We start from the raw sequence: 23,223 nt of genomic DNA, 5'->3' as shown, positions 1-23,223 counted from the left end.
AGAAAGAAAGAAAGAAAGAAAGAAAGAAAGAAAGAAAGAAAGAAAGAGAGAAAGAAAGAAAGGGAGAGAGAAAGAGAGAGAAAGAAAGGGAGAGAGAAAGAGAGAGAAAGAAAGGAAGGAAGGAAGAAGGAAGGGAGAGACAGAGAAAAGAAAGAAAAGGAAGAGAGAAAGAGAAAAGGAAGGAGGAAGAGAAAGTTGTTATTGAGTGGGGAAGAGAGGTAAATTGAGTGGGAGAGAGGAATGAACAAAAATGAAAAAGAAGGAAAGAGCATTAAAAATAAGGTCAGTCAATAATAGTCAGCAAAAAACATTTATTAAGCGCTTTCTATGTGTCAGAGACAGCATGTAACAGAATAAAACAGAAAACAGGACATGAGCAAGGATAATTATTTTACTGCCTTGTTAAATTTAACATAACAGAACTTCATAGTTTCAGACAGAATACTTTTTTTGTTGTTATTCTTTGTGTATTGAAATGTTCATGTTTGTTGATGATTAAATTCATATAAAGTTTCTTTTTTCATAAATGGCAAGACTGAATAAAAAAAGCCAGACTCATGTCTAACTGTTTCAGACCACAACCTCTTTCCCCTCTAAGATGACGAGCTCCATGAGGACAGCTGTGTTCACCTCTGTCTCCTCTGGAGCCTGAGGACCCTGCTTAACAGGCCGGACAAGTCAGGTGACCTGGGGCCTCAGTTTTCTGCCAAATGGGGACAATGCCACTTGAATCCCTTGTCACACTGCATTGTTGTGAGGAGAGTACTTTGTAAACTCTGAAGGGCTGTAGAAATGGTAGTTAGTTTGGATTCAATAAATGTTTGCCGAATTGACCTGAAAGATTTTATTCATCCCAGGCAGCCTGGCCTAGACCTGAGTTCAAGCCCTACCTCCAACACATACTAGCTGTGTGACAAAAGCTAGTCACAAACCTCTCTGTGATGCAGGTAGCTCTCAGAGGTTGCAAGTTACCATCTGTATTGCTAGATTTCACATAGGGAGTTTGATACACTCATGAAATTGCAGAACTAAAAAAGAAAATGTGGAAATACCCATAGATTGGGAGTTAGAAGACTTGTCTGGCCCATTTAGTTTGCTATGGGACCTCAAGCAGGTCACTTGGCCAATCTTTGCCAATCTTTTCTTCATTTTCCCCCTCTACGAACCTGGTTCTGTAATCCCTGCTCTGCTTCCTCTGTAATCAAATATTAGAAGAGGGAAGATGATATAATAACCAGGATTATCAATGGCAAGAACAGCAGTGGCAGGAGCCAAAGGTCAAAGCAGCATCGATGATCAACTCTATGAAAATAGAGAGGGCTGTTATAGATCAGCCTTTTAGACTACAGCTTCTCTTGCCTGAAGGAGGGTTCCTGGTTTGTCTCTCTGTCCATTGAGGTCAGGACAAAAACAGGTTAACGCTATCCAAAGGTTAATGCTATCTGACGGCCTAGGTCAGGAAGTAGTGGGTTCACTAACACTGGTGGTCTTCGAGCAGAGGCTAAACCACCCCAGTATCTTCCCAAAAAAAACCCAAATGGGGTCACAAAGTCAGACAATACTGAAAAGCAGCTGAATAACAACAAGTTGACCCTGTCAGGGAGAGAATTCCAATTCCGAACTGAGGTTGGTTATTAGTATTGGGGATCAAGATAAGATGGGAGAGGTCCTGGGAGAAAGTTTTGGAAACAAACAGATTTTGGAAAACCTTGAATTCCAGGTTGGGGAGTAGGAATTCTGTCTTGCAGCCCTTCAGCTGTTGGCTTCCCCCTTCTGGTGGATGGCCGGAACTCACAGTGCCTTGGTCTGGGGTACACTTTTCCTAACTCTGTACCTCCATGGCCACAAGATTCCAGCTTGGATTGGTGACAGGCCAACATTCTAGTCTAGAAGCTGGTTCATTTTTATATGTTGTGGCTTTTAATTTTGTTTTAGTCTTGACTTTGTCTACCTTCGTCTCCACTCTGTAGGGAAGGCTGTTGAAGACCACCCTCTCTCATTCTCTCATCTTCTTCTGACTTCCTCTCAGGGTCTTAGCCCACCCTGGTAGCCTCTGGTACTTCCTAGAGACAAATAGACTTCCTCCTTGTCAACTTTAACTCCAGGCTTTGCCCCAGTGATCTTCCTCCCAGGAATGAGAGCTAGGAAACTCTTAGCAGTTTCACTTCAGGAAAAGTTCCTTTGCATATCTAATTTGCTGTGGTCTCTGATTATCTCATATAATGATTAAAATCATTGAATCTGAGAGCTGCAAGGACCTCGGGGGGCCTATCACATAATTAGAGCTGGAATTAAAAAAGTCACCCAGAGAGGTGACCTACCCAAGGCCACACAGCTAGTAACTAGCAGGCTAGAGATTTTAATTCAGATTACCTGACTCCTATAGCTCAGAGGCCATCTAGTCCATAAGGGATTGCTTTAAAAAAAAAAAAAACAACCATACTCCCATCTCTAATTCCCTACTGGGCAAGTTCACCTGAATGTCTCAAACTCAAGACATGAAAACTCAACCCCTTGTCTGTCCCCTGAGACCTCCTCCTGAAGTCTCCACCTCTCAGGGACCCTGTCACTCCTAAATCTGATGCTCCTATGATCCTCTTTGTCCCTAAGTCTAACTTTTGTCATACAAACCATCAGGACCTCAATGGTGGGAGAAGAGAAGCTGTGGGAGGAAGGAGAACATGACGGTTCCCCTAAAGATATGCCCATGGTCCAGCCCAGCCCTGGCCCAGTTTCTCTTCAGTACCCCTTGGCAAATGTTTGCCTGCCTCCACCTATATCTGTAAACATCTCCTGTGCCCATCCATTCATCCAGCCAGCCATTGCTCAGATATCTTGCCCTCATGTAGCCTGACTCTTCAGACTCCACTCTTAACTCTCCAGACTTTCTCTACCATGCCACAGCAGGGGCAAAGAGGCGGCAGAAGCAGAGTGAATGTCCGGGGTGCAAAAAAGCTGCTATGGCATGGGGGAGTTGTACTGTTTTCTTGTCTCTCTCTCTCTCTCTTTTTTTCTCTTCTTTCTCTCTCTTCACCAAGAGGGAGTCACGCCTCCCTAAAGGTACTTGAAGTGGTGTTGGGGCTGCATATAGATGACTTGTTAGCAGCAGGTTTGGGAGAAGGTGAGAAGGGTAAGACAGAGGAACACATGTGAGGCAGTCAGAAATGACCTTCCCAGGTTCCAACCACACCCTCACTAGGGAAGAGATAGTATTCAATCAGTTAACCAGTCTAACAACAATTATCTATTAAGCACCTACTATGTGCTAAGTAGGATGCTAAGAAGTTTTTAGCCAAAATGATGCTGCCTTCAGCACTGGCATGCAATTGTAAGATTGGCCATATTTTGAAAGGTTCATATTGTCTTGTGTTTGAATAGAACAGGATTGAAGGGAAGGGAAAAATTCAGGGAACTTACAGTCGTTCAGCTGTCCGTATTTTGGAGACCATCTAACCAAACCCTTTTGTTTTATGTATAGGGAAAGTGAGGCCTAGAGAGTTGACTTAACCAAGGTCACATAGCTCAAGATTTTAATTCAGATTACCTGACTCCAAATCCAGTGCTCTTTCCTGCTACATCAGGCAGAGGGGACCTTAAAAGAGGGCCCTTCGAGCCCCTCATTTTACAGAGGAAAAAAACTATGGCTCAGAGTCCCAGTCCAAGAAGTCAGTGGCAAAGCAGATACTAAAACCTGAGCACCAGCCCTGTGTCCTTGCCTCTAGGGGAGAACACAAGAGAAAGAAAGCCTGGGAGGGGGATGGGGAATTAGCGCAGGAATGGTAAAGTCAGAGCAAAGCCAGACTTGCAGATCCCAGACTAGATAAAGTTTCTGGGAACAAAAAGAAAACACCCAGAACCAGCAATCCCCAGGCCTAGGTACAGCAGCGGCTTGGTGGGGGAGCTCTGGCGTCTGGGGTGGTGATGACATCTACCAAGCCAGCGTCTGGTTCCCTCTGAATGTTTGTCCTTCCCCTGGGAACCTCAACCCAGGGCAGAAGGTTGGGTGGGGGAAGAGGGGAAGAAAGGGAGAGAGAGAGTGAAAGAGGTGGCCCCAGCCTTGATGCCTGGGTGGTAGGGGAGCCTGGGGCCACAGTGGAGCCAAGCTCTCCAGTACAAATCACTTACCCAGGTCAGGTGGCCCATCCAAGGTGGAGATCCAGAGACAAAGGTGTGGGAATCATCTGACCCAAGTCTCCCTTGGGCATTGTCTTTCCCCCTACCTCAATCACAGTTTGTCTTCTCCAGGACTTCTGACTTCCAAATCCAGACCCCTTTTCCTGAATCACTCGAGCACCTTAATTAAGAAAGGGACCTTAGAGCTCATCTATGACCCTCATTTGGCAAATGAGGAAACTGAGGCCTACGGAGATTGAGTAAAAGCCAATGTAACACAGGTAACAGTGAGGATTCAAACCCAGATCCTCTGATTGCAAAACCTGTTCTCTTTTCACTTTATTTTCTCTAATTCTTGCCCAGTCCAGGACCCCACTCTCTATGTACTAGGCACAGTGGAAAGGCTCCAGAGTAGGGTCAGGAACCTGTGGCTTTAAGGCCACAGGTGGCCTACAGAAAAAAAATCCCTTCTGTAAAGTTTGGAATCAGTCAAAAGGCTGCACTTAAGAATTTAAAAGGCCACATGTGGCCTTAAAGTCACAGGTTCCCCACCCCTGCTCTGGAAATCCAAAGATGACCAAAAGGAGCAGCATAGGCCTTATTCCCAAGGAACGTACAGTCTAGTAGAGGAATCAAGTCATAATCAGTGTGACACAAGGCAGGATGTGACAAAGCAAGTCCCATGGAGCTATGGAGAGAATTCTGACTCTGGAGTCAGAAGCTACTGGTTGAAATCCCACCTGGATTTGAACTAAACCCTCCTGATGAGACCTTGGGCAATCACTCAACCTCCCAGGGTCTCAGTTTCCTCATCTGTAACATGGACTAGATGGCCTCTGAGGCCCCTACTGCTACAGACTGAGGACCCCATGGAAAGCCGGGCTGTGCACAGAGACGGGAGAGAGAACAAATGTTAATCAGTGAGAAGTCAGACAGTAGAAGGCAGGAAGGGGAGCCATGTGAAATGAACCTAGGAAAGTGAGTTGCAGTCAGATTGTGGAAAGCCTTGAATGCCTCCTTCCACACAGGACTCAGTTGGATCAAGTTGGTAGGCCTCAAAAAGATGGAGAAAAACCTGAAGGGTCCTTGAGTAACAAAAGTCTTCTGAGTAGCCCCATTCAGTACAAATAGCAATGGATTTGGAGTCAGAAGGCCTGGAATTGGGTCTGGGCTTTGTTACTTGCTAACTTGTGTGGCTTTGGGCAAGTAATCTCACCTCTCTGGGTCTCGGTTTCCATATCTGTAAGGCATATACCTCTAAGGTCTTCCTACCTATCCTAAGTCCTAGGTCCTGGGCTCCAGCTAGATTTGAAGTATCTTCCTTACATCTTTCCGTTAAAAAAAAATTTAATTCCTAACTTAAAGACCAAAAAAGAACATTTACATACACAAAAAAGACAAAAAGATCCTCTGTGAAATCATGAATATTCATTTCACACTGCTTGCTTTTAAAAATAAATGTAGATATAATTTTCACACATTCTTTTCAAAGCTGTCCTGTTTGTCTGTTCTCCCTTTTGAACTTCTTTCTATTAACATCCTTTAAAATGTCACAATGAACCTCTTTTTCCCCCCTAGTATCATTATTGCTAATACCCTTCCCCCATACCTATTAAAAACCAAGAGAAAGAAAGAAGAAAAGAAAAACCCTTTGTAACCAATGGTTATAGGCCAGCAGAAGGAATCCACCCAATGGCCCCATCCAACAATGTCTGTCTCTTTCTGCACCCTGAACCTGCCAGGAGAGTGGTCTCATGCTTCAGATGGCTTCTGGAGCACTGATCAGATTTCTTTGTCTTTACAATGTTTCTCTCCTTATTATACATTGTTCTCCTGGTTCTGTTCACATTTACTTTATGTCTGGTCCTGATAATCAATAATCTCTGTAATTGTCTCTTTCATCATCCCTCACAACACAATATTTTTCCATACTATTCCTGTACCACAATCTGTTCAGCCATTCCTGGAATATCTTTCCACAAAAACAATGGGGTCCAAAGTCTCCTCAGACTAAGGCAGGAAGAGGTCCCTGGTGGCCTCTGGATCTCTGTCCGGACTGGACCTGACATTGGCCAGCAGGTGGGGAGGGGGGGTTATTGGGTGGATTTTTCTGTATGTGGGGAGTATTTCCCTGAGTGACTGATGTAGCGAGGGATGAAAGGAAGCCAGAGGAGAGAGAAGTCTTTATGCTGAAGAAGCAGCTGAAGTGTGTGGAGGGGGCTGGGGGTGGGGGGTACTCATTAACATGACAATGTGTAATAATCTCACAACAGCCAGAATACCAATCAGGGGACTAATTACAAGAGAGCAGAAAGGAGCCAGTTAATGCAGCCTGAAGGTCACCGTTTCTGCAGAAAGACAGCTCAAGGTCTCTGGGGCTTCTGTGTCAGGGAAAAGAACCAGGCAGGAGGGGATTGCTTTAAGGATTCACTAACTCCCTTCCCACCATCCTATGGAATGCTATCTTCACCCACTGGATAAGGCAGTAGTGACTGTTCATTTCACTTTGGAACAGAGAGGGTGGGCAGCCCCTGGTAGGAGAGGGGCCTAGGGTCATAAGCCAGGACATTATTTCAGAAGCTTTGACCAAAGCCTGAAATCAGAGAGGCATGGAGGTGTGTCTGAATCCCACACACCCTCCCAGTCCTCAGTGCAGAGGACTGAAAGCATGCAGGGTCAGTGCTAGGAGGGCAAGCTGAAGATTGGGAGACAGACAGACAGAAAGACAGACAGACAGACAGACAGACAGACAGAAAGAGAGAAGGAATAGACAGAGACACAGAGAGAGATATAGACAGAGAGACACACAGGGAGAGACAATAGGAAAGGACAAAAAAAGCATAAGCCTGAGAATCTAAATTCTGTCTCTGACAGTAACTTTTGAGGCAGCCCACTTCTCTTGTCTAGGCCTCAATTTCCCCATTTGATAAAATGAGGACTTGGACTAAATAATATATAACGCCCCTTTGGCGATTATACTCACAATTCTTTTCAGCCCTAACATCTAATGTCCTAATGCCTCGACCAGCTCTTACAGTCTTCATTACAAAGGCCTTTACATCTATTATATTCAATGTTCTAAGAAATGTTCCAGCCCTAATATTTATGTTCTGAGGTCCCTTCCACCTCCACCACGTCATGTCCAATGCTCTTTCTGGCTCTGATGGTCTAGGATTTTCGGAGTGGAGGAGGTGAGAGGGAGGATTCAGTCCAGGATGGCTCGTTCATGCTCAGCCTAGAGGCCTTTAAAGTCCTCTGAGCTATGCTCTGTCATCCTCTGCTGGTGAGGTTTCTAGGGATCAAGGGAGAAAAGAACCCCTCGGGGTGAGAAGGCATGGGTGGCCACAGCTACGCTGGGGGAGGGGGAGTGAATACCTATGTTGAGAAGACTATAGATCCATAGAAGTATACATATAGGGAGAAGGAACTGGTTCTGCAAGGGACTGGAAAGATCATCTAGCCAACCCTCCTAATTAACTGATAAAGAAGCCAAGGCCCAGAGAGGTAAGGGGAATTCCCTGGGTCACACCAGTATTATTTTCAGCTGGCTAAGGATTTGAACTCAGTTCCCTTGACACTAAATTTCGTTTTCTTTCTATTATACCCCAGCTACCTCACCAGGGCTGGTGTCTAGCTACCGAAGGGCTGAACCTGCTGTCTTCCTGGAGGGCCTTCAGCACATGGCAAGAATGGCAGCTCTAGATGGAAGCACCAATGTTTCCGACACTCACCCCAAGGAGGTGAGAATCTGTGTCATGATGCAGGCACCATACTGATGCCTTAAGCTTATTCCCTGGTTTGGTGGACCCCTCCCTCCCCCCACCAGACACAACCCTTGATGCAGGGATTGAAAATTTTATCAGAATGAGATCAAAAGGACAACTTCAGCCAGGCTGACATGGAAAGAACCTAACTTTTTGGGAAATAACATGACCAGACTGCAGGGTTCTTTCTTTCCCTTCTCCCTCTCTTCCTTCTTTGAGCACTGGCCCTGAATGGGACCCTAGCCTGGCTATGGCTGGGGTGGAGGGAAGAAAGGCTGAACCCTTGGGTTATAATAATGATGACTGATCAATAGCAGGTGGGTATTCAGATGTCTGAGACTTCCATTCTAAGCCTCCCTCTTAACATCTGTTTTCTCCACTTGGGCCCAGGGATGCCTGAACCCAGACTTATTCCCTGGATTGTCTTTCTGAGGTTTAGGGAAAAGGCTGGAGGGAGTGTCATGAGTCAAAGGGCCCTGTGTCAGCCCTTGTTAGCATCTCATTAGCTCTAGATCCTGCCTGAATCCTGCCCAGATCCTGCCCAGAGGCGGGCATGACAGCTTCTTGTTGCCAGACCCAAGGCAGCTGATGAAATAGTTTAGCCAACTGCAAACAAGATAACCCAGCTCTGTGCCCTCTGAATCTTCCTGCCAAGTCATGTTCAAGGGCCTGCAGGCCAATCCCTGGTATGCTTACCACAGCCAGACAATGCCTCCCTTGACCATGGTGGCTTCCTGAGTGAGAATTCAGACCAAGAAGGCAAATAAGCCACTGATTCCTTCAGTAGACTCAATTCTACTTGATAAACATTGAACATGTGCTGGAAACCTGGGATACCAGGATGAAAATCAACAACTCTTGGCCTCAGGGAGCTTACAATCTAGCAGAACCCTAGACTTTCCAATCCAGATGTCCTGATGGCATTGATAAGCTAGAGAGGGGCTGGAGGAGGGCAAGCAGAATGGGCAAAGGTCTTGAGTTCCTGCTGGATCATGAGGAGGACAAGGAGGGAGATGAGGAAAAGAAAGAGGAAGAGAATGGTTGAAGAAACTAGAGATGTTTAGCCTGGAGAAGAGAAGACTTGGGGTATAAAGTACAATTACTGTCTTTAGGTATGTGAATGACAGTCATAAGGAAGAGGTATTAGCTTTGTTCAGCTTGGTCCCAGAGAGAAGAAGTAGGACAATTAGTGAAAGTAGCAGAGGCAAATTTAGGCTCCATATCAGAGGAAAATGCCCAACAATGAGAGTTGTCCAGAAGTAAACATGGGCTACCATACGTGGGGGTGGATTCCTCTTCACCAGACATTTCCAAGTCATTGCTGGATTCCTTGAATGTGGTACAGAGGAGACTCTTGTTTAGTCAGTCAGTCAACAAGCATTTTTAAAAGCTTTAAAATTATTTAAAAAGCTTTATTAAAGCATTATTTAAAAGCTTTAAATAAGCATTTACTATGTGCCAGGTACTGTGTTAAGGGATGGGAATACAAAAACATCATCCCTACCCTCCAGGAAGTTATATTTCAATGGGGGAAATGAGGTGTAAACCATTATATGTTCATAATCTATACAGAGCCGAAATGGAAGATCATCACAGATGGGAGGCACCAGGTAGGGTGGAGGGGTGAGAAGGAAGCCGAGAAGCAGAAATGAGGAGGGAAAGCATTCCAGAAGTGGGGGGAGTTCACTGCAAAGGAGAAAAAAGGTGGCATGTGAGGAACATCAAAGGGGTCAGAAGCTGAATAATAGAGTGCATGGAGGAGAGTAAAGTATGAGAAGAGTGGAAAGATAGGAAGGAGACAGGCGATGAAGAGCTTTAAATACCAAGCAGAGAACTTTATATTTAAGCCTGGAGGTAATAGGGAGCCACTGGAGATTATAGGGTTTATTTTTTCAATATTCACTGGACTATGTGAAATGAGGTCACTTCCAAAGCTGAGATTCTGTGATGCTGTGATTCTATGAAGTGGTCCAAGGACAGATACCTCAGTGGATAGAGCACTAACCCTGAAGTTAAGAGGACCTGAGTTCAAATCTAACCTCAGAACACTTCCTAGTTGTGTGATCCTGGGCAAGTCACTTGTAAAATAATATAAATCAACAACTCCTGGCCTCAGGGAACTTACAATCTAGTGGAACCTTAGACTCTCTAATCAATATGTCCTGAGGACTCTGATAAGCTAGTGAGGGTCTGGAGGAGGGCAAGCAGAATGGGGAAAGGTCTTGAGTTCCTGATGGATCATGAGGAGGATGAGGAAGAAGATAATATTAAAAAATAAATAAATAAACCAGATACTTTCATTCTACTAGAAAATCCTTCCTAGTTAATACTCATTATCATTGTTTAGGTCTGGACATTTGAGCAGTTTAAAATCAACTTAACTGTGCTATTACACCACCTACATTTCTATCCCCATCCACATGTATATCATCAGATGCTTTTGTCAAATTCCTTCCTGAATGCAGACATATTACTATATCTATGACACTCCCCTGATAACTGATAACTGGGTCAAAAAATAGAAATGATGTTAGTCTAGGATGACTTTTTCTCCATGAACCCATTCTGCTTTTTAGTGATCACTGCTTCCCTTTCTAAATGCTTAGAGACCATCCCTTTAATAATTTGTTCTAGAATTTTGCTTGGAATCAAAGTCAAGTTTGCCAGCCTATAATTAAAGTGTTCAGCACCATCTTTTTGAATAGTTGCCCTTCTCTAGTACTTCAACACCTTTCACAGTCTACATGATTTTTAAAAGAAGATTGTCAAATGGCTTTGCAATTCCACCTGCAAATTATTTCAGTATTCTGTGGAATAGTTCACATGGATTTTTTAATTTAAACTCAATGAACGTAGTTCAATCATCTATGATGGACTTGATGCTTAGTTTGGGTCTCAACCACCTATTAATAATTTTTGTTTTCTCCTTCCCAGTGTAAGGAAGACAGAAGTAAAATAGGAATTCAGCAGTTATCCTCTCCATCACCTGTTACCGTTGTCCCATCTACCCTACACAGAAGTAGATTGTGTATATGTGCGCACACACATATATGCACACATATATACATATATTCACACAAATGTATAGGCATACATATATACATACATATACAAGCAACTGAACTATACACACATATATATGCACACGTACATACATATATTCACAAAATGTATAGGCATACATATATATACATATACATACAAATAACTGAACTACATGTAATTCCTCCCCCAGAAACATTGCCAGGGAAACATGGTGGGCTGGGAGTATGTCTGCACATGTGGTTTGGCAGAGCATGCATGACAGTGGGGAGAGACATGATTGAATGGGCCAGCAAGAGTTGACTAGACTCCAGACTAGGGAGCTGGCCAGGAACCAGCAAATGCAGCAGAGTCCAGTCCATAGCTCCTTTGAGCTTTACCCCACTGCCATTTATAATTCAGCTTGCTACGCTTTATATTAATGCTTGTTTATGCTTATGTGCTATTTGAAATTGCTATTAAAGTATATAAGCATTTGCAATGATTTTTATTTTAAGCCAATAAATTTGATTTAAGATTGAAATAAGAAAAGCTAAACCAAAAAGGAGAAGAGTTTTTCCTCAGCTTGGATTATTAATAAAGTGAACCAATTAAAAAGAATTTCTGTAATTTTGATAATCTGAGCTATCCATACCCACTAGACAAATTTGAACCTATAAGAAGACTTAGTAAGGAAATGAGCCAGTAGCAGTAAGAAGTGGAGACTGATGTTCAGGTTACCACATCCTGGAACACAACACACATCCAAAGCCTCGCAGGGCTGCCTAAGACCTGAATGAGATAAATATATAGTAGAAGTCAATGAGAGATGGCAGAAGAAATGTGGCTTCTATCTGGAAGAATTCCTGCAAGATTTCGTGGAAAAAGCTGCACCTCCTGTACCTTAGAGGAAGACATTTTCAAGAGGTGGATATGTCAAAGGATAGTTTGTGGAAAAAGATAGAACTGAACAACATCAGGAGATGGAGGCGTAGCTAGTAGGACAGTTTGACCATAGTGCTGAGTATGCTGGACAGGTAGACTAGAGCCAGATTGCAAAGATCCAGGCTGAAGAGTTGTGAGGAAAATGCTTTGTAAATCTTGCATTGCTATGTAAGTGATTTAAAAAAAAAAAAAGAATTTAAGGAAGAGGTGATGAAGGCCTGGACTAAATTAGTGGCCTCATCAATGGGTTAGATTCAAGAGATATTGGGGGGGGCGTGGCTAAGTGGCTCAGTGATTAGAGCACCAGCCCTGGAGTCAGGAGGACCTGAGTTCAAATCCGGACGCAGGCACTTAACACTTACTAGCTGTGTGACCTTGGGCAAATCACTTAACCCCAACTGCCCTGCCTTCCCCTTCCAAAAAAATAAAATATAATAAAAAGATATTGTGGGACTAGGATGGGCAGGATTAAATTAATTAGATGTATGTGTGGGGGTGGGGGTGAGGAGGAAGAGAACAGTCTAAGATGATTTGAAGTTTTGACTTGGCAACTGGGAAGATGATGGTGCCATCCACAGAGGTGTGGAATTTGAAGAAAGAGAATATTTGGGAAAGAAGGCAATGACTTTGTTTTGAATGTGTTGGGTTTGAGGGACCAGCAAAAACATCCAGATAGAAGCGTCCAGGGGATACAGGACAAGGGAAGAGAATTCGAGATGAGAGAAAGATTTGGGAGTTATCAAGATAGAGGAGATAATTAAATTCATTTCAGTTGTTCAATGAATGAAAATGTATTTATATTTACTTTCACTCATTTCATTAATTCGGTATTGACTAAACTCCAACTAGCTGTCTGCTTTGTTTGGGGCATACAAAGATAGATGTGACATGGGCACACCAAAAGGGACTGTGATAGAGAGAGAAAAGCAGAAAAACAAGGGTAGAGCTTCCAGGTGGGGAGGGGAAGGTGGACGGTACTGATATTTAGGAAGTTAAGAAGTACTAGTCAGAGAACTAGTGTTCTAGAAGGAGAGACAGAGACAGACAGAGGTACAGACAGACAGAGAGACAGAGAGGGAGGGAGGGAGAGACACAGAGACAGAGAGAAAGACAGAGAGAGAGACAGAGAGACAGAGAGAGAGAGAGAGAATCAAGGTTGGGAGCAGGGGAGGGGTGGTCAATAGTTTTAACTGCTTAATAAAGTTCAACATTAGGGCGGCTAGGTGGCACAGTGAATAGACCACCAGCCCTGGAGTCAGAAAGACCTGAGTTCAAATCCAGCATCAGACACTTAACCCTTACTGGCTGTGTGACCGTGGGCAAGTCACTTAAGCTCAATTATCCAGCCTTCCCCCCTCCAAAAAGGAAAAAAAAATTCAACATGGATGAGGACTGAGGGAAAAAAGTTAGCTTAGTTATCCAAGATCAAGAAGTAAATTTTGAGGGTTTCTGGTGAGAATAGCAGGTAGGCTACAAAAGATGGCAGAGTGTCTGAGGAAGTGAAGATATCTAGGAAAAACAATGATGATAGTGAGAGATGACAGTTGAAGATCAAGGAAAAGCTGTTTAAGGGAGCATGTTTATAGACTGGGAGAAAGGAAGAAGTGAATGGGGATAGATCTGAAGATGGGAAATGATAGAAGAAAGTCCCAAAGGAGACGGAAAAGACTGAGATCCAAGAAGGATAAAGGAAAATGGCATTAACTTTGGCAAGGAAGCGGAACACATCAGCCCCTGTGACCAGAGGGGAGGAGGAGAGGATGGGCAAGGACTCTGAGAGGTTTTGAGGTAGGAAGAAAGAAAGATTGGGGGGAGGGGGACTTTCTGGATGGCCTGGTTCTTTGAGTAGATCAAAAGGTAAGGTCATCTTGTCCACTGAACAAACCATTTATTTGATACCTACTGTGCACAGGGTCCTGGGTATTATGTAGGAGAAAGGAGGAAAGAGGGGGAGAGGGGCAAGAGAGACAGAGACAGAGAGACAGAGGGAGACAGAGAGAGAAAGAGAGAGAGACAGAGAGAGAGACAGAGACAGAGAGAGAGACAGACAGAGAGAGAGACAGAGAGAGAGAGACAGAGAGAGAGACATACAGAAAGAGGGAGGGAGAGAGAGAGAAGAGAGAGAGACAGTGAGAGACAGAAAGACAGAGACAGAGAGATAGGGAGAGGGAGAGAGAGAGGAGAGAGAGAAGAGGGAGAGAGAAAAAGAAAAAGAGAAGAGAGGGGGGAAGATAGAGGGGAGGGACAGAGACAGAGAATCTGTTCTCTAGATCTTAGAAATCTGGGAGAGAAAATAATAACTCACATTTGTGTAACCTGGGCTTTTCTGGGCATGTTTTGAACGTGTGCAGTTTACCTAACATGGAGCCTGCTTCATCCCCTACTATATGGGTGGGGTGACCTCCTTTGATTGGTGCCTGCATCTTTAAAAGTGGTAAGCCATTGGCTCTCCTTTCTGGCATACCTTGGCAGCTCCCTTGTCAGACTCCTCATGGCTTCACCCACAGTGGACCCCATGAGCTAGCTGACCTTTCCCCCATTCTTCTTTCACCCCAGCTCTGAGCAGTGGGCCTCGGGGTGTTTGCTCCTGTTCTGTGTTGTTTGAACTCCTCAGTTTCAGGCCCTGGAGTTTCGGTCACAGTAACTTTATAGCCATGATTCCAGGTGGGGTGGTGCAGTCGGGCCAATCAAAGCAGGCTCCCTATCCACATCGCAGGGAATGAAGCAGGCTCCACGTTAGGCAAAAAAACTGGGCATGTTCAAAATACTCCCAAAGAAGGCTGGGTTACACTTGTAGAGTGCTTTAAGGTTTACCTCATGCTTTCTTCATGCCAACACTTTGAGGCAGATTTTGGTGGTATTATTATCCCCATTTTACAGATGAGCAAATAAAACTAAGCCTCAGAGAAGATAAATTATTTGACAGTGGCCACACAGATAGTGAGGTGCTACTGACTGTATTCAAATGCAGGTCTTCTAACCCCAAACCCAAGGCTTTTGTGGAAAGATATGAGGGTCAGAAGATCCGAGTCCAAACATCAGCTCTCACACATCCTAGCAATGTAACACTAGGCAAACCCTTTCCTCTTTCTAAAATGAAAGAGACTGGGCTAAATATTACTAAGGTCCCTTCTCTAAATCACTGGATCATGCAGTTAGAGCTGGAAAGGGTCTTAAAAGACAGAATTCAAACCTCTCATTTTACAGATGAGGAAAGTGAGGCCCATAGAGGCCCCTGGTCACAAGATCTATATTTATATATCTAAATCAAGATTTAAACCTTGAGGTCCAGTGCTCTAGCTACTACCACAGGCAGACAAAGGTGCAGACAAAGCACTCACTGCATCCTGGAACTGTTTCATTGTGGTCTCTGCTAGTATCGACCAACACTGTGGTATAGGAAATACTTGTTGGTTATTTGATTGGATGTTCAAAGGTAAGGAGGAGTGGGGCAAGGGGAGTGATTATAGATCATAGGATTTACTGTGGTGCCAGAAGGGACCATAGAGATAATTAATTCAACCCCTCATTTTACAAATGAGGGGCATCTCTGAGGCATCAAGCAGGGAGGGGATCTGTCCAAGGTCACACAGAAAGTAGATGATCCAGCATTCAAAGCCAAGCCTCCTGACTCCAAATCCAAAGTTCTTTCCAGGGCACCTATTTTATTCCTTTCAAAGGGGTGATGTAATGAATAATACTTATTGTTCCTGGTCTAAATCAGGACCTAATCCCACTGTGACTGCAGAACACGCTTAGGGAAATGAATTTACTCCATGTGTATCTAGAGCTCACCTCCTGTGTCCACTAGGGGTCAGCCTTGAGCCCCAGACTAGGCACCAAGGCATTAATTACCTCTTACTCTCCATTTCAGGGTGTTGGTAGTGGAAGGGATGGGGAGAGAATGGGGGAGGAAGGAAATGGTGCCTGGAGCTCCAGAATAGGGGGGTGGAGGGATACTGTGGTCAGGGTGAAGGGAGGGAGAGGAGAACTGTTAATAGCCTCAAACTGGGGATTAGAGAGGGATAGAAAGTCCAAGACTATGGAATGGAGAGAGGGTGGGCTGTAGGGAAAGTAATCAGAAGAAAGAGGAGGAAAAGGAGCAGGGGAAGGCAAGAGGAGAAAGGGAAGCACAGTTCAATTTTATAGATACAGAAATTCATTAGGACCAAGCGGCCCCTGAGCCAAAGGAGCCCAAACTGTCTAAGGATGCTAGGACTCTTCCTGGGCACCTTCAATACTGTGAGATCTGAATTTCTAAAATGGAGCCCTCTGAGTACTAAGTACTTGGATGCAGGGGGATTAGGAGCTGCTAGGGTTGGGGATAAAGATAATGTGGGGCCCAGGGCTATGGAATAGGGTGGTGTAAGGGAGAGGGAGGGAGACAGGAGCCAGATTGCAAGGGATTAAGAAATACTGAGTGGTGAGTAGGAGGGAACTGGGATTGGAGACCATTCTTTTTTAGGTGTTTAGCAGCAAAGGAGACCATGTAGTATAGTGGATAGAGGTCTGGCCTTAAAGACCTGTGTTCAAGTCCCCTCCAATACATCCTGACTGTGTAACCTTGGGTAATTTATTTCACTTCCAAAGACTCTAGACAACTCTCTAAGATTATAGCTGCAGAATAATTGACAGTCTAAATTGATAGAAAGAATTTGTCATTCAAGAGATCTTGCACTAATTAAATCAAAAGTCCTATCTCTTGCTAGTAAAGGAGAGAGATAGGAAGGTAGTTAAATGCACGTGGCTAAGGAGTACTCACAGGATCCTGTAACTATTGGGTCTCAGGGCTGGAAGGGACTCCAGATCTGACCCCCTAACTGAACAGAGACTTTCTGTGACACATCCCTAGCAGGGGGTCACCCAATTCCTTCCCAAAGTCCTCCAGTCATGGGGAACCTGGTACTTTTCCATTTCTCCATGCAGTCTATTCAAATTTTCTAGCCCCTTCATCCCTCCCCCTTGAAACCTGAAAGTGGCCTAAGTGAACCTCCAGATGGAATAGAGGGGTCACTGTGCCAGGTGGGAGTCCTATGCCCATGCAGGAGAGCTGAGCAGAGAGGAAGGCGCTAAGTAGAGAGAGATGATAAAGGCACTGTCTCAGGATGCACACATGCACACACACACACACACACACACACACACACACACACACACACACACACTCTCTCTCTCTCTCTCCATGGACCTCCAGTCATTCCCAGAGTTGTCAGTGACATAAGGCATCTTGTCACTTCCCCTGCCTCCATAAAGGACTAAGGTAAGTTGCCCCAGTAGATTGGGTACCTATCCTACCCCCACCCCTACCCTCACCAGCCTATCCCTCCTGGATCACTCCTTCCACCAATGACTTTCATTGTCACCAAGTTCTATCTTTTGTCTAACCTAAATCCTTCCTATGGCAATTTACGAGCCTATTCTCTCCTGGGACAATTCTCAGATCTATACCTTTCTTCTCACCCCCATTCTCCCTCTATGCTCAAAGAAATTTAGAAGTAGTCTCTTGGGGCAGCTAGGTGGCACAGTGAATAGAGCACTGGCCCTGGAGTCAGGAGGACCTGAGTTCAAATGTGACCTCAGACACTTAACCCTTGCTAGCCATGTGACCTTGGGCAAGTCACTTAACCCCAATTGTCCTGCCTTCCCTCCTCCAAAAAGCCAAACAAACAAACAAAAAAAAAAAGTATTCTCTTCGATAACCTAATTTTCTGGTACCTCTCCCTCTCTCTCCCACCACCCTCCACATGTACTCCCTCCTCTTCCCCACCCATATTCCTCTCTCCTACTCCTAATATACACTCCTGGGTCTATGGGGACCCAGCCCTGACAGTCAAGATTGGGGTCACTGACAGATTCACTCTTTCCAATTAGAGTCACTCCAGTCCTGGGGGGAGATGGCAGTGGGTGCTGAGACCTGCAGCTGCAGGCCCAGCCCAAATCCCCAGCCCAGCCCAGCCCTGGCCCAGGGGCTTTGTGGCTGAGGAGGGGAGATGGCTAAGGAATAGGGGGGAAGAAGAGGAGGGAGGATGCAGGAAGGGAGGGTTTCAGGGGAAATTAGCAAGGGGAAAAAGAAAGGAAGAAAACAAGGAGAAACAGAAAGAAGAGGAAAGGGAAGGAGGAGGAGGGAAGAAGAGAAGAGATTTTACAAAATCCAAAAACGGATTGGGACCAACTAACTCATCCCTGACCCTGAACAGCCTGAATTGTCTAAGGATTCTAGTCCTCTTCCTGGGCCTTGCTCTTGCCTCTGAGATCGAGTTCTCTGAATTCCACATTCTGAGCTCAGCACCCCAGACTTTGGGCTCTAGAATCCAGGTTCTGAACTCTGGGTTCTAAACTTCTAGGCTCCTGGTTTTTTATTCTAGGCATTAATGTTTAGGCTCTGGGATCCAGGTTCTGAATTCTAAGTTCTAAGCTCTGAGCTTTGAGCTGCAGGCATTTAAGATCTAGGTCCTAGGATCTTGGTTCTGGGCTCCTAAGTTCTAGATTCCAGGCTCTAGGTTATACCTGACACCAACTCCAGAGTGTAAAGCCATATCTTTCTTTAGATTAACCCAGAAAGGAACAGTAGGAGCCTGATACACTCAACCAGTCTGCGTCCTAGGTTCAGACAGGGCAAGCCTCCTCTTTGCTTTGGGCACTCTGTGCCCCTCCTTAGAGGGCAAAGACATCCTCCACACTACTTTTCCTCTCACAGAGAAGTGTTGTATAACAGAATAATACCTTCCCCCGTCAGCTGCAGGTGGAGGCCCCAGAGGGTCTGAGGCCAGAGGATGAAGCCATAGTTGAGTTGATGTCCCAGGAGGAGACAGTGACCTCCCAGCAGTCAGCTCTCCAACATGACGTGTTCAAGTAAGGGCCAGATTTTATAGGATTTCTGAGCTAGAAGGAACTTTAGCCATCATGTAGTCTCATTTTACAGACCAGGTAACTGAAGGTCAGAGAAGTAAGTTGATTTGTTCCAAGTCACCGAGATAACGAATGGCAGAGTCAAGATCCAACCCAGACCCTGTGATTTCAGGTACCATGCTCCTACCATTACGCCACACTGCCTTGAGGTAGTCAGAGGGATCCTGTTCAGGTAAGGGCTGGACTAGGAGATCCTCTGAGGTCTGGGTCACCTCTATGCTATGAGTACTGGCTGATTCTCCGATGAGGCAAGGGCCTGGGGACAGCACTCTTGGGGAAGGGGACTCCCAGGGGAAACTCTCAAGGGACCAGAAATTATCTTCAACTCCCAGATGGAGAATTAATTGGAAGCCACAGATGGTGTTGCACGGGATTGGAATTGTGAAGAAGCTGGGAGCTTTGAGGAAAATTGTAGGATGAAGAGAGGAAGCACTGCCATAGTTTATTGGATGCAGGACCTGGGGTCAGGAAGCTTTGGGTTCAAATCCTGCCTCAGGCACTTATAGCTGTGTAACTCTGGGCAATTTACTTAATTTCTGGGGGTCTCACTTCCTCATCTGTAAAGTGAAGGGGATGCTGTCCAAGGTCTATTCCAACCCAAAATTGATTTTCTATTCATTGCTTGATCCAGTTGAATTCGGAGTAAGAAAAGCCCCTTCCTGCACCCAGAGCCCTAGAAAGGAGAAAGGAACCATAGGATGTGAGTTTCCAATCATCTCTGCTTCAGTCCTCTATAAAGAGTAGAAAGGAACTGAAGGCAAAGGAGACCCAGGCCTTCTGGACCAAGGCCTCCAAGATGAAGTGTAGGAAAAAAGAGCTCATTGAAAGGACAGATGAAGTCAGAATGTCACAAAGTGGGAAAAACAGGGTGTCAGGAAAGGGACTGCTGCGTGTTCCATGACTGAGGTTGGTGGGAGAGGTCCAAGGAAGCTCAGTGTGGGCTGGGGTGGGACCAGGAAGGTCTGACTCCCTCTGTTTCCCCGCCAAGTTCCTCCCAATTCCACATTCTCTTCAGCAAACACACTTGAGTTAGAAACACCACCAGTGTGACCAGTGATGGGCACAGGGAAGGGAAGAGAGGGAGAAGAGATACTTGTCCTTGCTCCAGCCCCGGGAGGGTACTAGGAAGAGTGTCACAGCTCTCTTCCCATTTTTGTTGTAGATGCTGAATGTCAGTGAGACATAACAGGTACCTAGTATGGGTCAAATCAGGTCCTGGAAGAGGTCTTTCTAGGGATGGTGATAAGAGCGATAAGGTCACAAGCCGCCATCTTCATTCTCTTCTCACCTGAACCGTTGCACCAGCCTTCTGGTTGAACCATCCTATTCTAAGCCATTCCACTCATGTGCCACGGTGATTTTTCTGCTCCCCTGATCAAAGAGCTCCAGTGACCCTCTGTTACCTCAAGGATCCAATGTCATTTCCTCTATTCTAAAGTTACTGATAACCTGCCCCCTTCCTACCTTTCCAGGCAGGCCCTGTATACTCTCCTCCCCTCTGCGGCACTCTACAATCCAGCTGTACTGTCCCTCTTGCAGTCTTACCTCTGACAGTCCTTTCCTCCTTCCCTTTGTCACAGCCATCCCCCCTTACAGCCTCCTATGCCTGGAAGGCTTTGCCACCTCTCATTTTCCCTGGCTTCCTTCAAACTCAGCTCAAATACCACCATCAGCACATGGCCTTTCCCAGTGTCCCAATCACTAGTGCCTTATTCTCTCAGATTTCCTTACTTCTAGTCTGTCTAGATCTTCTCTCCTCTGACACTGCTACTACCCTGATGCAGGCCCTCATCACCTCATGCCTGGACTATTACAATAGCCACTGCCTGCCGCAAGTCTCTCCCCACTCCAATCTGACCTCCACTTAGCTGTGAAATTGTTCTTCCTAAAGAACAAGCCTTATTCAGAAAAGTCCACCGGCTCCCTATCACTTCCTTTGGTTGTTGAGTCATTTCTGTTCTTGACAAAAGACACTGGAGTGGTTTACCATTTCCTTCTCCAGCTCATTTTACAGATGAAGAAACAGAGGCAGAGTGAAGTGACTTGCCCAGGGTCACATAGCTATCAAGTGTCTGAGGCTGGATTTGAACTCATGAGGATGTCTTCCTGATTCTAAACTCGGCACTCTATACACGGAGCCACCTAGCTATCTCCTGTCACCTCCAGGACCAGACATAAAGTCCTGCTTGACCTTTAAAGCCCTTCATGTTGGACCTTCCTTCCTGCCTTTCCTTTCGGCTCACACCTTTCTTCCTTGCACACTCTGAGTCTCTGCCACTGGCCTCTCACACATCTCTCCATCTCCTGACTCAGGGAGTCTTTGCTGACTGAACCCCATGCCTTCCGCTCTCTCCCTCCTCACATTCACCTCCTGGCTTCCTGGGAGTCTCAGCAAAATTCCCATCTTCTACAAGAAGCCTTTCCCAGTCCTCCTTAAGGCCCTTCCTCTGAGCCTACCCCCAATTTATCCTACATCCTACATAGTGGTTTGCATGCTGTCACCCCCGTTAGACTGTGAGCTCTTGAGGGCAGACACATACTTTGCCTTTCTTCGTATCTCCAGCACTCTTCTCCATAACATATGCTTGTTGACTGACTGACGATACGTTATTATGGGAAAAGCTCTGGATTTGAAGTCGGATGACCAGTTTTTAAAACTGGCTCTTATAGGTGACATGGAAGATACAACACTGGGCCTGGAATCAGGAAGACCTGAATTAAAATCCAGCCTCCAACACTTACTAGCTGTGAGACCCTGGGCAAGTCACTTAACTTCTGTCTGCCTCAGTTTCCTAATCTGTTAAAATGAGGATAATAATAATTATAGGATATTGTGAGTATCAAATGAGATAATGTTTGTAAAATGCTTTTCCAACCTTAAGATACCATATAAATGATAGCTCTTATTGCCTATGTGACCTTGACTAAGTCTTACCCTACAATTCAATGACAGGGCCAAGGGACAGGATAGGGACAAGAGTAGGGTTAGAGAAAGGGATGAAAATGCAGAAAGGTCTGGAAACAAACAAGGTGGCAGAGATGAGCTAAGCCATTGAGTGAGAGCCTGCTGAAAATCTGGCTGTGTCTAGACAGGACTAAGAGTCAGCCCCTAGTTAGATGGGGACATCAGGGACCATAGGGAGGAAGGCCAGAGTCCCCCTGCTGCTGTGGGCTGAAATAATCCCTCTTCTGCTAATGGGGAAAGCTGTGTATGAGGGCCTCTGGGGTCTGCCCTGGCCAGACCACAGCCGCAGCATCATGTCCAGTTTGAGGAAATACATTAGAGGAAGGAAATTGACAACCTGGAGGGGGTCCAGAGGAAAGCAAGAGGATGGTGTCCTAACATGTCTCAGTGGGAAGAGGGTAGCTGTAGGGGGCCATGATTTCCTGGGGTCTCTCGGTCTCCAGTTCCCTGAAGCACTGCCTGGCCTCCAGGATCCCCCAGACTCCACTCTCCATCCCCACCCAGCTCTACTGGCCCAAGGGAGGATGTCTGAGTGTCAAGCAAAACGTTACCAAGGAATTATAGCTAGGAAAAAGCTGTATAAATGTGAGTTATTGTTGTAATTATTATTATTAAGGGGGAAAGTCATGTCAATGAGAGTTACAAAGCTTGTGTGATCATGTTTCCTAAGGTCTTCAACTTTCCTAACCCTGCTTGACTTTCCTGACCTTTCTCAAACCCTACCTGGCTTTCATAGTTACACAGAGCCATGGGACCTGAGCCCCAGGGGAAGGTAATGAGCTCCTGGGAATGATTCCTGGGAAATGCAAATCTCTATAGACTTGTATGAGCCTCATGGACCAACTGCCTTAGCCTCCCTCCTGCCCTGACCCTGTGTGATCCTCTCTGTCCCTATCTCACCCTGTCTGAGCCTGCCTGACCAGAGAGTCACCCTGAATGAACTTCTCTGAATCTTTTTTACCCCTGCTTGGCTTTGGTGTCCCCTTTCTGACCCTGCACGATCTCAGGCTCTGTTTAATCTTGCCTGACCTCTCTGACCCTATGTGACCTCCCCAGACCCTTCCTTCCTCTGACCTCTCTCTTACCCCTTTCTGACCCTTCATAGACCTCTCTGGCCTCTCTATGACCCTCCTTGACCAAGCTTGATCCTGCCCAACCTCTCACTGACCCTGTCTCACCCTGCCTGACCCAATCTGATCCTGCTTAACCCAAGGGTCTAATCCTCTCCATTTAAACAGTAGAAATTTGTTGAGAGAGGACACACTCAGTATTGTGGAGTGAGAGAAGCTTATGCATCCTCACAGACCCTCCAGAAAACTACACACATTTAAAAAACACTAACACTAGATGGAAACATGGATTGACCACAGTTGGAGACATGAAATAATGCAGATTTGGAAACATGGAACAATTCAGAGAAACTGACCACTAGGGAGAGACAGACAGATACACTCATTCTCTCTCTCTCTCTCTCTCTCTCTCTCTCTCTCTCTCTCTCTCTCTCTC

This window comes from Petaurus breviceps, unplaced genomic scaffold, assembly GCF_028583685.1.
Source record: "Petaurus breviceps papuanus isolate PSGF00001 unplaced genomic scaffold, PetGlider_PUasm1.0 90760, whole genome shotgun sequence".
In the NCBI taxonomy this organism is placed as follows: Eukaryota; Metazoa; Chordata; class Mammalia; order Diprotodontia; family Petauridae; genus Petaurus; species Petaurus breviceps.
The sequence above is the reverse complement of the archived record's forward strand: the minus strand, read 5'-3'. Positions refer to the sequence as shown.